We start from the raw sequence: 13,821 nt of genomic DNA on the forward strand, positions 1-13,821 counted from the left end.
ATTAAAAGGGAGGTCATCGTTGTGTGTTTCAACCTTTCAGTACATTGGAATTGTACATTTTGAGTCTGCACTTGGCTAAAATAGATGGGTGTGAGTTTTGAATGAAATCCTATGGAGAGTATCATGATATGCTTCTGTAGTCACAGCGCATGTTGACATGCATGCTTCTTTAGGTGTAATTCAGATTTCCAATGTTGACGGCATTCATACATCCCCAAACGATGTCAGTCCCACTACCATGCTTGACTAGCCAGATGATGCACTTTTTTGGTAAAATTCACTTGTTTACCACCACACATGCTTAACACCATCTAAAGCAAATTTGTTTATCTTGGTCTCATCAGACCACACGACATGGTTCCAGTGATCCATTTCCTTGGTCTCTTCATCTCTCTTGAGACCAAGATAAACAAATTTGCTTTAGATGGCGTCAAGCATGTGTGGTGGTAAACAAGTGAGTTTTACACAAAAAGTGTAAAACCCCCTACCACCTACCAGATTGCCATTTCAGTCATATAGAAATGTTTATAGTTACCATACACAATCACTTCTGAAGTTTCACGGTTGAATGAATTGGTTGTTTTTTAATTGATGTCGGGGGGGGGGGGTGAGAGAGATTGCTTTGCATGTGGTGCATGACATTACATTACATTGCATTTGGCAGACACGTTTTTTAACCAATGCGATTACAGTCGAGGACATAATCATAGCCAACATCATTAGCAGATACAAAGTTCACAGGAATTATACAGAACAACATGTGCAGATGCTAAGTAGGTTTTTTTTAAGCAATGTAGCACAGGGTTAAGCAGAGTACTTACTAGAGATGCACCGGATTCTGCTTTTTACGGTTCTGCCGGATACCGGATCGACTGCTTAAGACCCTGCCAGGTCCAGAACCGGATAACGGATCATTATAATGCAACCAATAACTTCTACCACAATTTTTATTTGGCTATTTTTACGTTTCATTATTATTATTATTATTATTATTATTATTATTTTATTTATTTAATTAATTATTTATTAACACTAGAACTACCACGGAGGGGTCAATTGACCTTTTTACCTAAAAGACCCACAAGAGGGTCATTTGACCCTTTGGATCCCCTGCGGACACTCCTTTTGTTGTGGAAATGTGGCTGTTAGCAGCTCACAGCTGTCACTTGAGTCACAGAGCCCCTGCCTCTAGCGCTAGAGGTCTCTCAAAAAGAGATGAATAAAGTAAAACAAAAACAATCATGTAGATGGGTCATATAGTCACAGCAATGCTGCTCAATATGTTCTTCACACAGTCAATACGACCCACTGTGGTTCCAATCCTAGAGTGCACACATATGCAGATTTTTTGGGGTAGTTTTTGATACAAAGAGAACAGGCACATAATGTTGATTATGTTCTGTTCCTGTTCAGCAAAATGCTTTGGTCATACACTGTATTGTAAAGCTGGATTCCAAATGTAAAGAGGAGGATACTGACACCCTCAGAATTGGAAACCCAGTCTGCACAGTGTTGGCTACTTATACGTTACAAAATGATAAACAATGAATAATTGACTTACCTGCACATACTGGTGCTCACTGGCGCCGACTATGGGGGGGCACGGACCTTTTTGCCCCCCCAATAATAAAGTTGGGGGGCAAAAACACCCCAATAATGACACGTTAAAAATAGCTGATTTCACGGATGATTTAAACCCACTATGAGAATGTGAAGTCTGTAGCCTATCCCCTTTCTCATTGTCTCGTTTTTTTTTAACTCACAAACGGTGAATTCATGAACAAATTTGTGTTTGAACCGTCGGTACGAGCGAGCACGCACAGGGAATAGGGCCATCTGCAGCATCGGTCATGGCCAATCGGCGGGAGCGCGCATAGCCTACTTGAGTGGCAGAACGCCATCCTCTTTGGGCACAGAGAAAGCAGTGGGACTGTTGACCAACATGTTTATTATTTGTGAAGACTATAGCGTACATGGACAATGTTGTATTATGTGTTTCCTTGATTATTGTATTCGCACTGGCGATTTTTGTTTGCGATGGTCCAGGAAGTTCAAGGAACTGCAGGCTGCGCAGCATAGGTAAAGTGATGAATTGAATAGGCTAAGTGAAAAATTATAGCATAGGCCTACTGTCCCTCAGAAATGTGTGTATTTAAGCCAGTCCTTAATGAGAGCAAAGGTGATTAGTAGGCATATGGCTTCGCGTTAAACTGCGGTGCAAGCATTGTTCTGGGCTTTGCTGCTGAAGTGTAACAGAGCGAGATAAATTCATTCGAGGTTGGATTCCCGTTGCCAGTTGAGAGTTGTCAACTTTGTTTGGTTTGTCGGCCACATGAACAATTATTTTCTGGTGTCTATAAAAAGGCCTCACTATTTTGTATTTAACTCCATCTCAATAACGGCTGTATTTCACTCCACCCATGACGTGGAGGTAATCGTGTTCTCACAACTAAACAAATAATATCCTAGCTTTGAATGACACGTAGCCTAATCTAAAATATTATGATCAGACATGACCCGCCCCTGTTCAGTTTTCATTGCAATGGGGCTATTCCAATGGTTGACAATAAGTTATTGACAAGTTGAACCCCAGATTGCACGCTATGTCTGATTTGCTGCGTAATAATTCCACCTGTTTGGTCGAATACAGATGTCCAGTAATAATAGGCTAATAGTCCCGCGCACATCCACATCTGCGATTCTGATTGTGTGATTGCGCACCGTTTAATTTCTGGCGAAAATGATGGAGACTATACGGTTGCAAGATTGAGACAGGTTTGAAACGCAGTTCGCACTAAACAATCTAATTCCCCAAAATAATCCTTCCTAATGTTATCTGAAGTGGTCCATGCGCTTTCGCGTTTGTTAATCAAGTAGGCTATATGCCAACATTCTGCCAACGTGGAAAAGGTGCCGCGCTCTTCGCAATCCGGTGCGTCACGGGAAGGCTGAGTTCAAGGTAGCCTAGGTAAGACCACTGGAGCATCTGGAAGATTATTCTCTGCTTTTATTTAGAGCAGTGTTAAACTAACGTTTCGAATTTACCATTTCTTCATCGGAGCCGAAGATGTGGCATCCTCGGCACTGCTCAAAATAAAAGCAGAGAATAATCTTCCTCAGATGCTCCGGAGAACTTTCCTAGGCCTACTTTGAAATCTGCCAACGTGCTTGCACTGTGGGCTATATCTAGTCCTAAACGTCTTTATAGTAACCAAGTAGCCTATTAACGGTCTTAATGTCTGTATAGGCTATTCAGTAAATAACGAATCTGGCTAAATGCCGTGCAAATGCGCCACTGAAACACAGAGGTAACGTTGACTTCACGCAATACCCCCCCCCCCAAAAAAAAAAAAAAAAACCTGCCCCCCCCAATGTTGACATGAAGACGGCGCCTATGCTGGTGCTACAGCTCTTACTCTGCCAGATATTCCTATCAACTGATACTCTGTATATTTGTTTCATAGCGATTCATTTCTGGATTGGATTGGTCAAATAGATTAGTCACCTGCAATGTGGAACTCTCCTCATTTGTTAGGCAAAAATGATGTTACTTGTTATATACTAACCTGATTATCATAATTTTGATATGACATCTTCCAAAACGTTCCAAAATATTTTATCCCAATTCCCTAACACTATCTTGAAAATTGAGCAGACTATTCTGCATATGATGACTTATATGAAGAAAATGTGCTGACATGTTTTCAGGACAACCATTACATCAACCAATTGGGATAGATAAGCAAGGTACATTCATTTGAAAATGTAAGCTGATTGTGTTAACTGTAGGATACTTGTACATAGCCATTTGCAAGGATGTACTAAATGATTGAGACATGTACAAAAGCATTTGAAATTCGATGAAAGCAATGATGAATGCCATTCTGTTGTGAGGAACTGCAAATTAGTTTTGGGATTTGTCCATGTTTTGAGAATGACATGTCAGTTTCAAGAAATGAGCCAAACCAATGGAGAAAAACTGTAACACACTGTCCGCCAAACTGTGCTATCTGTCTTTGCTGCTGATATCTTCATGCAAGTTGCTATTTACCTGTGGTGATTTTGGAGGCTGACAGCCCTAGGGAAGAAGCTGTCTGTCCCTGTTTGTGTCCCTGTAAGGTGTGACCCCCTCACCCCTCACCACACACACGGCCCCTAACAGCCTCATTACCATAACAAAATGACTGATTAGTGTATTCGGTAAAAGCCACCGGTGTCCTGTCTATATGAGCGACCCGTCGAGATGTGATTCTCTTCGCTACAGAGCATGCGCACGCATGCGCACACCCTCGCGGCGGTTTTCGCGGGTGATTGCCCATCGAATTGTGAGACCGCAGGTTACGATAGGATCCCCTGAGACTGTCAACTTTAGTAACTCAAACTGTAGCCTATCTCCTCCTGAGGTTACCACCAGTCATCCATAGTCTAGTTAGCCTATAGCCTGTCCACCGACTGTCATCGACTGAAAGTTACGATATATCCCCTGGGGGGGAAAACTGGAAATTTTGCGTGGATCATCATCCAGCAGATCATTGGAAAATCTGCGAAATAGCGTGGCCTCGAACATTTGCTACTTTGTTGCCTAACCATAATCGCTCACACACTCAGCCTTGAACAACATTGATCAGAAAAGACTATTTACAGTCCCAAGAAAAAGTTTGTACACCCTTTGAAATTTCTGACCTTTCTGTCAAAATTGGTCATAAAACATGGTCCGATCTTCCCGGAAATCACAAGAAGGAACAACCAGAGTCTGCTTTAACTGATTCAACCCAAACATTTACAAGTTTTCATATTTTCATTGGCCATAAGATGTAAACATTCACAGGACAGCAAGGCATAAGTAAGTACACCCTTGCATTCAATAGGTTTTAACCCTAAGTTAGTCGCAATAACCTCAACCAGATGTTTCCTGTAGTTGCAGATCAGATTAACAAAACAATCTGGATGTATCTGGTCTCCCTCTTCTTTACAAAACTGCCTCTCGTCAGCAAGGTTTGTGGGATGTCTGGAGTGCATAGCTTTCTTGACTTCATGCCATATAATCTCCATTGTTTTTTGTCAGGGCTTTGACTGGGCTATTCCAGAATGTGTATTTCATTATTATGAAGCCATTCTAAAGTCGATTTGCTTCTAAAGTATGGGTTGTTGTCACATTTCAGCACCCATCCTCTTGTGTGCTTCAACTGTGTGACAGACTACCTCACTTTTTTCTGTAAAATATCTCGATAAACTTCTGAATTCATTGTTCCACTGAAAATAGCTAACTGAAAAGGGCCTGAGGCAGCAAGGTAGCCGCATATAATGATGTTCTCGCCACCATACTCAAAGGTGGAGATGATGTTTTGGTGAAGGTGTGGTTCTCCAGTTCTCCTCCAAACATGACATTGTGTGTTCCCTTGAACAATTCAACTTTGATTTCAACGTTGGTCTACAGAATATTTTGCAGTAATTCTATGAAGCATATAAATGCTTTTTCGCAAACCTCAAAGGTGCAGCAATATTTTTTTGGACAGAAACCCCATTCATTTTAGATTGGCAGAATGAATCCCATTTTTAGCGATTCTGGGTTACATCTCCTCTTCTGAGTATGGTGGCGGGAGCATCATTATATGCGGCTACCTTGCTGCCTCAGGCCCTTGACAGTTTGCTATTATCAGTGGAACAATGAACTCAAGTTTATTGTGATATTTTACAGAAAAAACGTGAGGTAGTCTGTCACACAGTTGAAGCACACAAGAGTATGGGTCCTGAAATGTGACAACAACCCACTTTAGAAGCAAATCGACTTTAGAATGGCTTCATAATAATGAAATACACATTCTGGAATAGCCCAGTCAAAGCCCTGAAAAAAAAACAATTGAGATCATATGGCATGAAGTCAAGAAAGCTATGCACTCCAGACATCCCACAAACCTTGCTGACGAGAGGCAGTTCTCTAAAGAAGAGGGAGACAAGATACAAACAGATTGTTTTTTAAATCTGATCTGCAACTACAGGACAAGTCTGGTTGATGATATTGCCACTAACTGAGGGTTAAAACCTACTTAATGCAAGGGTGTACTTACTTATGCCCTGCTCTCCTGTGAATGTTATGGCCTTACAGGTATGACCAATAAAAATATGATAACATGTAAATGTTTGGGTGGAATTAATTAAAGCAGACTCTGATTGTTCCTTCTTGAGATTTCTGGGAAGATCAGACCATGTTTTATGACCAATTTTGACAGAAATGTAAGAAATTTCAAAGGGTGTACAAACTTTTTCTTGGGACTGTATGTAGAGGAGGCGCTCTCATTGCAAAATGGGAAAAATCGCCACTTCTGATTGAGATGTCAAAAATGCTCCCTCCACCCTTTTCACTCAAGAATTTGAATGACTGCATTGTAAAATGCCTGAACATGGTAATAAGAAATGCACTGGTGGGGATGTTTTGAAATCTTTGTTTTTAAAATATGATTCCGGTCATTAAAAGACAGACATCTGCCAAACCAAAGCCACTATCTGCTATCTGGGAATCTCTAAACCGCGCCTGTTTATCCCCATAGCACATCATTTCATATTATGGCAATTTGCCTTGCGAGCCCACGTCGCATTGAAACCAAACCAACAGCAAATGACTGCATTAAACAACCCGTAGCCAGGCCCTGATCCCAAACACTTTCTCCAGTCCTGTATTTGCGCAAACTCAGCTCAGTCTCTTTCATATGGCACGTTCCTTAACTTGCTCAAACGAGAGGCTCATGTTTTTTTTTTACTGATCAGCAGCCGCACGTTCTTATTAAACTCCGCACGAACGATTGCACACCCCTGTCCGTGAAATAAATAAAGTAATGGTTAGGCCTATTAAAATAGTCCTGCGTGGACCATGGCCGATTGAAACGTCTTCCACGGAAAAAAAAGGTCACTCCTTTAGATGAGGCAGCGCAAATCGATAGAACACCACTATTGAGTAAGGCTACCGGTCGCTCATCTCGACGAGGCAACATATCTCGACAGAACACCGGGTCAAATGACCCCTCTCTGGTACTTCTGGGTAGGCAGAAAAATCCTGGTAGTTCTAGTGTTAATGTTTATTGGCCTATTTGAAATAATTGGTTAGGCCATGGAGCTAGTTAAACCTAATTCATTCTTCACAAAAATCTTACCGAAAAATATATCCCAGAATTGAAAGAATATCACACTCAGATAGGCCTACATTTAAACAGTATACATTTTCAGTATAACAGCTCATAGTAAGACCACAATTAGGCTATGAGGATGGCGTTGGCTAGTGCAGATGCAGAATATTCTAATCTCTACGGAACAGAACGGGACAGACTGTGGATAACTACTGACTACACTATTCATTCCGCCGAACATTTGTCTCAAATGGCATTTTGTTTCAAGGCTAGGTGTAAAATAATATGCTATGTACTTCTCTTAAATGTGTCTCCTACGTCTACTGCCACACCACTTGCAACGACGGCTTCCAAAGGGTTGTCTTTACGATTGATTTAAAAAAAAATCTCTCTCTCCACACAGCGACTGGGGTTGTCAAAGCTTAGGCCAGGGGTCGGCAACCCAAAATGTTCAAAGAGCCATATTGGCCAAAAAAAAACAAAAATCATACCTGTCTGGAGCCGCAAAAATCTAAAAACCTAGACGGTCAATACTCAGTAGGCTACAACAAAATTTTCCCTGCAACAGCGCATCCTAGAGAGAATTGCTCACCATGTACGATAGGCTTGCTGCTTCAAGTTTAGCACAACTTCCATTACAATAATGATGAGTTGTGTTTTTTTGCACTGATTAAAATATAGATATACAAGAAGAAATGCATCTTTTTGGTGTCATCTTTTTTTATTTTAAGGTCTTCAGACCAGAAAAAGACCCTCTAGCTATTTTCAGACCATGTGGAAATGAAATGTTCTCTTCAAACGTCAACAACAAGAAGTCATTGTTCAATAACAATCAATAGAGTGCAAAAACATGCATTGTTTCGCTAAAGCGGTCTCTACCCCAACCCGACGTTTGGGTCTGGTCGTGCATTGGATACAGTTGGGTCAGAATTGGTTCGGTGTGTCTCGTTACATCTAGGGTAGTTGGAGGACGTTGGTGGTCATGGGTCTCCGTCGGGAGACTTTCAACATGTTCAGTTGGGTTGAGGACCACGTCGCACTGTGATTGGTTGGTGCTAACTGGGTAGGAGGTGGGTGGGAGCATGGAAATAGTGGGTGGGAGGGCATTTTCTAGCTAGTAGCGAACACACAAACTTAAGTTTCATTACGACATTACACTGCGTTTGTGAAGACAATGCCCAGTGCACCTCTTTCCTCTTTAGCGAGGTAGTGAGAGGAATTAACACCCTTTCAAAGTTGTCGCCTCCGTAAAACAGCAGACTACATGCAGGAAAGCGTTTGCATTATAGAGTGAGTCCAATAAGTATTTGATCACTTGCTGATTTTGTTGGTTTGCCTACAACAACAAAACAATGACATGATCAGTCAATACATGTAACGATAATATGTATTTTAATATGTAGAGGCAGAATATCAAAAAGAAAATATAGAAATTAACTTAAGAGAATATATATTCATTTGTTTCTAAGTCATTGAGAAACATTTGATCCCCTGCCAACTGATAACAGTTCCGGTCCCACAAACCAGATAGGCACTTCCTATCAACTTGTCATCTGAATTAAGGACACATGCACATACTAACATGCATAAAAGACACATTGAATCAGCAGAAGCACAATCAGTCCAGTGAATCATTCAGACTGCAACCTCACCTACATGGGAAAGACCAAAAAGCGGTCAAAGGATATCAGGGACAAGATTTTAGGGCAACAAAGTCACAGGGAAGAGACTGGGGATTAGGGACCCAACTGATGCATTTCTTCCGAAATCTAAGGAATACAAAATGACCATCCATCAGCCTGTTTGGGGTTCTATACACGATCTGAACTTAGGTATTCAATAATCATGAGAGCCTGTACGGGATGAACTAGGCACTGATACCATCGGTTACACTTTACTTTACGGATCGCTAATAAGGTGGTCATTTCGTGTTAATTTCATAGTTATTTCATAGTTATTTCAGGGTAATAAAGGTTTGTTTTTAGTAACAACAGCAAAATAACCATACAGTTTCCAGTGCATTGTGTGTGTGTGTGTGTGTGTGTGTGTGTGTGTGTGTGTGTGTGTGTGTGTGTGTGTGTGTGTGTGTGTGTGTGTGTGTGTGTGTGTGTGTGTGTGTGTGTGTGTGTGTGTGTGTGTGTGAATAAAGTGTCACTGTGCTGCGAGTCATCAGGGTGTCACCACAATGCACTGGAAACTGTATGGTTATTTTGCTGTTGTTACTAAAAACAAACAGTTATTACCCTGAAATAACTATGAAATAACTATGAAATTAACATGAAATTACCACCTTATTAGCGATCCGTAAAGTAAAGTGTTACCATACCATCATCTGGGACCAATATCACTGAGAAAACAATTGGTAACACTTAATGTCACAGAGGATTAAAATCCTGTAGTGCACACGTGGTACCCCTGCTTCAGGAGCCTGTGCAGTCCCACCTGAGGTTTGCCAATGAACACCAGACTGGTTTAGGATATGATAAGGAGGTGCTGTAGTCAGATGAAACCAAAATCAAGATGTTTGGCATTAACACAATTCAATGTGTTTTAAGAAAGAGAACAGCTGCCTATGATCCCAAGAACACCCTCCTCACCATCATGCATGAAAGTGGTATCATTAAGGTTTGAGGGTGTTTGTCTGGCCAAGGCACTGGACAACTTGACAACGTCAATGAATGGATGGAAGGAGACATGTAACGTGCAATCCTGAGTGCAAATGTCCTTCCCTCCACCATTACACTGAAGGTGGGCCATTTTTGGATCTCCCAACATGACAATAATATGCAACATACAGTCAAAGCAACAAAGGAGTGGCTCAAGAAGAAGCATATTATATTGAAGTCATGAAGTGACCTAAACAGTCTCCAAACATTAACCCTATAGTAATTCTATGGAGGGAACTGAACATCCCAACTACCAAGCTACAGCCACAAACTGTCCATGTTTTAGAGATGATGTGCAAAGAAAAGTTAGCAAAAATCATTTATAATATATGCCCAAACATTGTCATGATCTAAAAGAAGCATCTGACTTCTGTGCTAGAGAACTAGGACTTTGCCACAAAGTACTTTGTCTTCTTTGGCTACAGGGGTCGAATAATTATTTGCCTACATTAAATACAAATCGATTAAAACATAGTCTTAGACTACTGTAAATAGGCCTAGCGTCATTTTTTGTTGTTTGTTTTTAACTTAACCTGAATGCGGCCATTATGCGTCACAACAATGCCACAAAACTCAATGATGGATAGGTTAAGAGATTGTTTTGTCCAGTTCAAATTTGCAGATGATTGTTTCGTGATGACTGTTGCACCGCACGTCTATCAACTGTCAATGTCAACGCGATGGGGCCGACAGTGCAAGGGGAAAAAACACAACAGTCAATCGCGGCTCCTTGCTCTGCTTTTATTTGTGTTCGGATTTACAGTCTCATCGGGAACGCTTTGGTTGTCCTCTCTGCTAACCAGACAACACCACTTGAAACTAAAGAAATGAAGGGTGATTTGACGAACAATCTGTAGGCTAAGTTTTGGATGCTGTCATCAGCCAATCTTTGTGCGCCAGAGAGCGGCGCCTTTTGACAAGCCGTGCCAATTTGACGATATGCCTCACAATGATGCAACAACACAGAATAATCGTTAGGGAAAGAGATTGTCCTGTTCATATAAAATCACTAAGAGTTTTACCCTTGGTACGAAATTAATACCAATCGGACTTCTAATGTCAACGTGGTGCTGGCAGCGCATGGGTTTCAAATGGAATGCGTCAATCTGCTTTTGGTCACATTCGGTTTCTATAGTCCAACGGAAAACTTTGGATGCATAAAATCGATTTGTCGAGACGGCTGCTGGTTAGATATTGCTGTCAACTAAGCATTTTGCAAAATATATGCATTGCACAATAGGTAGCCTATCTCTACTGGACTGGTTGGCTGGCGCAGACAAATGCTGTGAGTGTAGTCGCACTGAGAACAGGCGGGCCCAGGCGGCTGCCTACTGGCGCTTGATGGGTAAAGTGAGAAAAGAAAGGAAAAGGGTGAAAGTAGCCATCTGTGGTCTTTTATCATGAAAATTTCATGAAAATTATATTGTGAAATTTGTTCTATGTAAAAAGCCTCAGATTTTCCAACAAATTAAAAACTGCATTTTGAAAGAAGTTAACAATGTGAAACAAAATTTAGTCTTCAAAAAAAACTTTTCCCCCCAAAACATGAGCCTGAAAATGGGGGTCGTCTTATATTCAGGATCGTCTTACATTCGGGCTAATACGGTATAAAGTTCCACCTAAGGTTAAATTGTGGATCATTTAAAGCAAGAATCCTTTGCAACTCCAGAAAACAACCAGGAACTGTGCTGTGACTTAACATTGAATGATTTATTTGAAATGAATCTTGTACAGGGCATGTTGACCTGGAAGTGGAGAGAGGAGCTGGGAGGAACTGACCTTTGTTACACTGATGAACTACTTTAGATGTGATTTTAAAATCTGTGCATATGTCAGGCTCTGAACAAAAATGCAGTATAATATAGTGTGTTTTTAATAGTTCTTCTTTCCCATGTCTAAAACATTGTACATAGCCTACAGGCTAAATACTGTAGTAGTGCATACAATAATATTGGCGGAAAAATTACAGTGCAGTACAATATGACTTTTTTCATTAGGGTATTTGCATTTTGTTTTAAATGTAATAATTATCAGAAAAGTATGGAATATACAACAAGATCAGTTGTCATCAGGTGTACTCATCGCCAAATAAAGGCCAGTCGTTTTCAAATAGTGGCCCACGGGCCAGAGCTGGCCTGGGCATGGAAAACATTGAGCCCGCCATGAGGTTGGAACAAATGAAAACATGGATATTTAAAAAGCAGGCTTAATTTTTAATAATAGCCTATTGTAATATTACAGATATTAGCATATATGCATGCTAATTATCCATGGGCCACTCTGCCCTGAAAAAAATGGGCCTCAACGTCAAAAAGGTTAAGAATCTATCACACATTGACAAAAATTGTGTACTGTCACTTTAAGAACCTGTCTTGCCATGTAGGCTAAGTGAACGATTTTAAAACTTGACTGTCTACTGTCTGTCAACGAACATTACTGTATGCATCTTTTCATTTCATTGTTGGTCAGTTGGACTAAAGACTGGGCACAACTGATGTTTCAGATAAATAGATATATTGTAATATACATGTTCATTTTCTTGAACTCCTTTTAAACTGTGCTACAACTTGTCCAATGTGAACAACTCCTCCTAAGACCCTTATTATAAATTAGTTCAAACTTAACTAACACATTACTAATATGTATGGAATAGCGGCCGACGAGGTGTCCCGATATCAAGGGAAATAATGGACGAGGCGGAGCGTTCTTAACAGCCCGACGGCGCAGCCGAAGGGCTGTTCGCTACGCCAAGTCCATTTTCCCTTGATATCAGGACACCTCACAGGCAGCTATTCCGCTTATCACCCGGTTACCAGCATTTAAGTATTAATTTATTAATATGTTGATCTAAGGCTTCGTGAGAAAGTAGATTCACCACTGCGCTTGGTATGTTCTTATGGGCACCACCTCCTAATCTAGTGAGACGCGCCTCTATCGGAGGCATGGAAGGACACGCACTGAATGTTGGGGTGACTTGACAACCAAATGTGATAGAATTGAGGACTGGGTTTTTGACTTAACAACCAGATGCGATAGAATTAGTAACGGGGTCTTGAATAGACAACCAGATGCGATGGAACTAATGACGCGGTCTTGACTAGACAACCAGATGCGATAGAACTAGTAACGGCACTTCGCCAGAAAGTTAGAAAATAAGCAACTTGGACGCCCGCACGCCCGCATGACATCATAGGTGTCCTGCTACCGGGGAATAAAGGACACCTGCTCAGCCAATCAGAAGACGTTCCGTCTGCTCACTGGGTGATACATTTTGCTATAATATCATTACAACTTTTTAAAAACACATTTCAGTTCAGTTTAGTTTAGTTTATTGGTTTATTTCATCAGGGACCATGTGCAAAGTACATTAGTGTTTCAAGAAGGAGGCCGCACCTTGCATAGTAGTGTTTTTTATTGCACACTGAAGAAGGCACACGCCGAAACGCGTCTGTGCAATAAAAAACACTACTATGCAAGGTGCGGCCTCCTTCTTGAAACATTGAATTTGAAATTTGGGCCAGCACCCTCAGAGACTGTAATAATTAAGAGTGACGCCTGCTCCAAGAAGAAAATTGACAAAGTACATTAGTTACATAGTAAAAAGATGTCCTGCACCAGATAATTTCCATCTGCAGTCCCTGGGCAGATAAGAAAACACACAATCCAGTAAAATGGGAGTAGCCACTCAGGCATACAACCTCTGCCACACACACACACACACACACACACACACACACACACACACACACACACACACACACACACACACACACACACACACACACACACACACACACACACACACACAATAAAAAAGACTACAATGTGCAACATTTCAAAACAGGCATGTGCTATTAGTGGTCACATTTCTTCACTTCACGTGAGAATGAATAAAAGTTTGTAATGCTTTTTTATGTGGGTGGGAAGGGCATTCCATTCGTTGCTCTGAAGGAAAAAGCAAATGCTGTTACCCGGCTTGGGAGGGTACAGTTTCCTCTAATGATTGATCTACTTGTTCTGTTTATGCAAAACAA

At 41.0% G+C, this 13,821-nt stretch overlaps 1 protein-coding gene across 3 annotated transcripts in view; it reads right to left on the reverse strand.

Moving 5' to 3' along the window:
- LOC134459952 (NACHT, LRR and PYD domains-containing protein 3-like) overlaps nt 1-13,821 on the reverse strand; it is a 57,035-nt gene that overhangs the window by 36,190 nt on the left and 7,024 nt on the right. The gene's annotated exons all lie outside the window — the stretch shown is intronic.

Source organism: Engraulis encrasicolus, chromosome 12 (assembly GCF_034702125.1).
Source record: "Engraulis encrasicolus isolate BLACKSEA-1 chromosome 12, IST_EnEncr_1.0, whole genome shotgun sequence".
Taxonomy (NCBI): domain Eukaryota; kingdom Metazoa; phylum Chordata; class Actinopteri; order Clupeiformes; family Engraulidae; genus Engraulis; species Engraulis encrasicolus.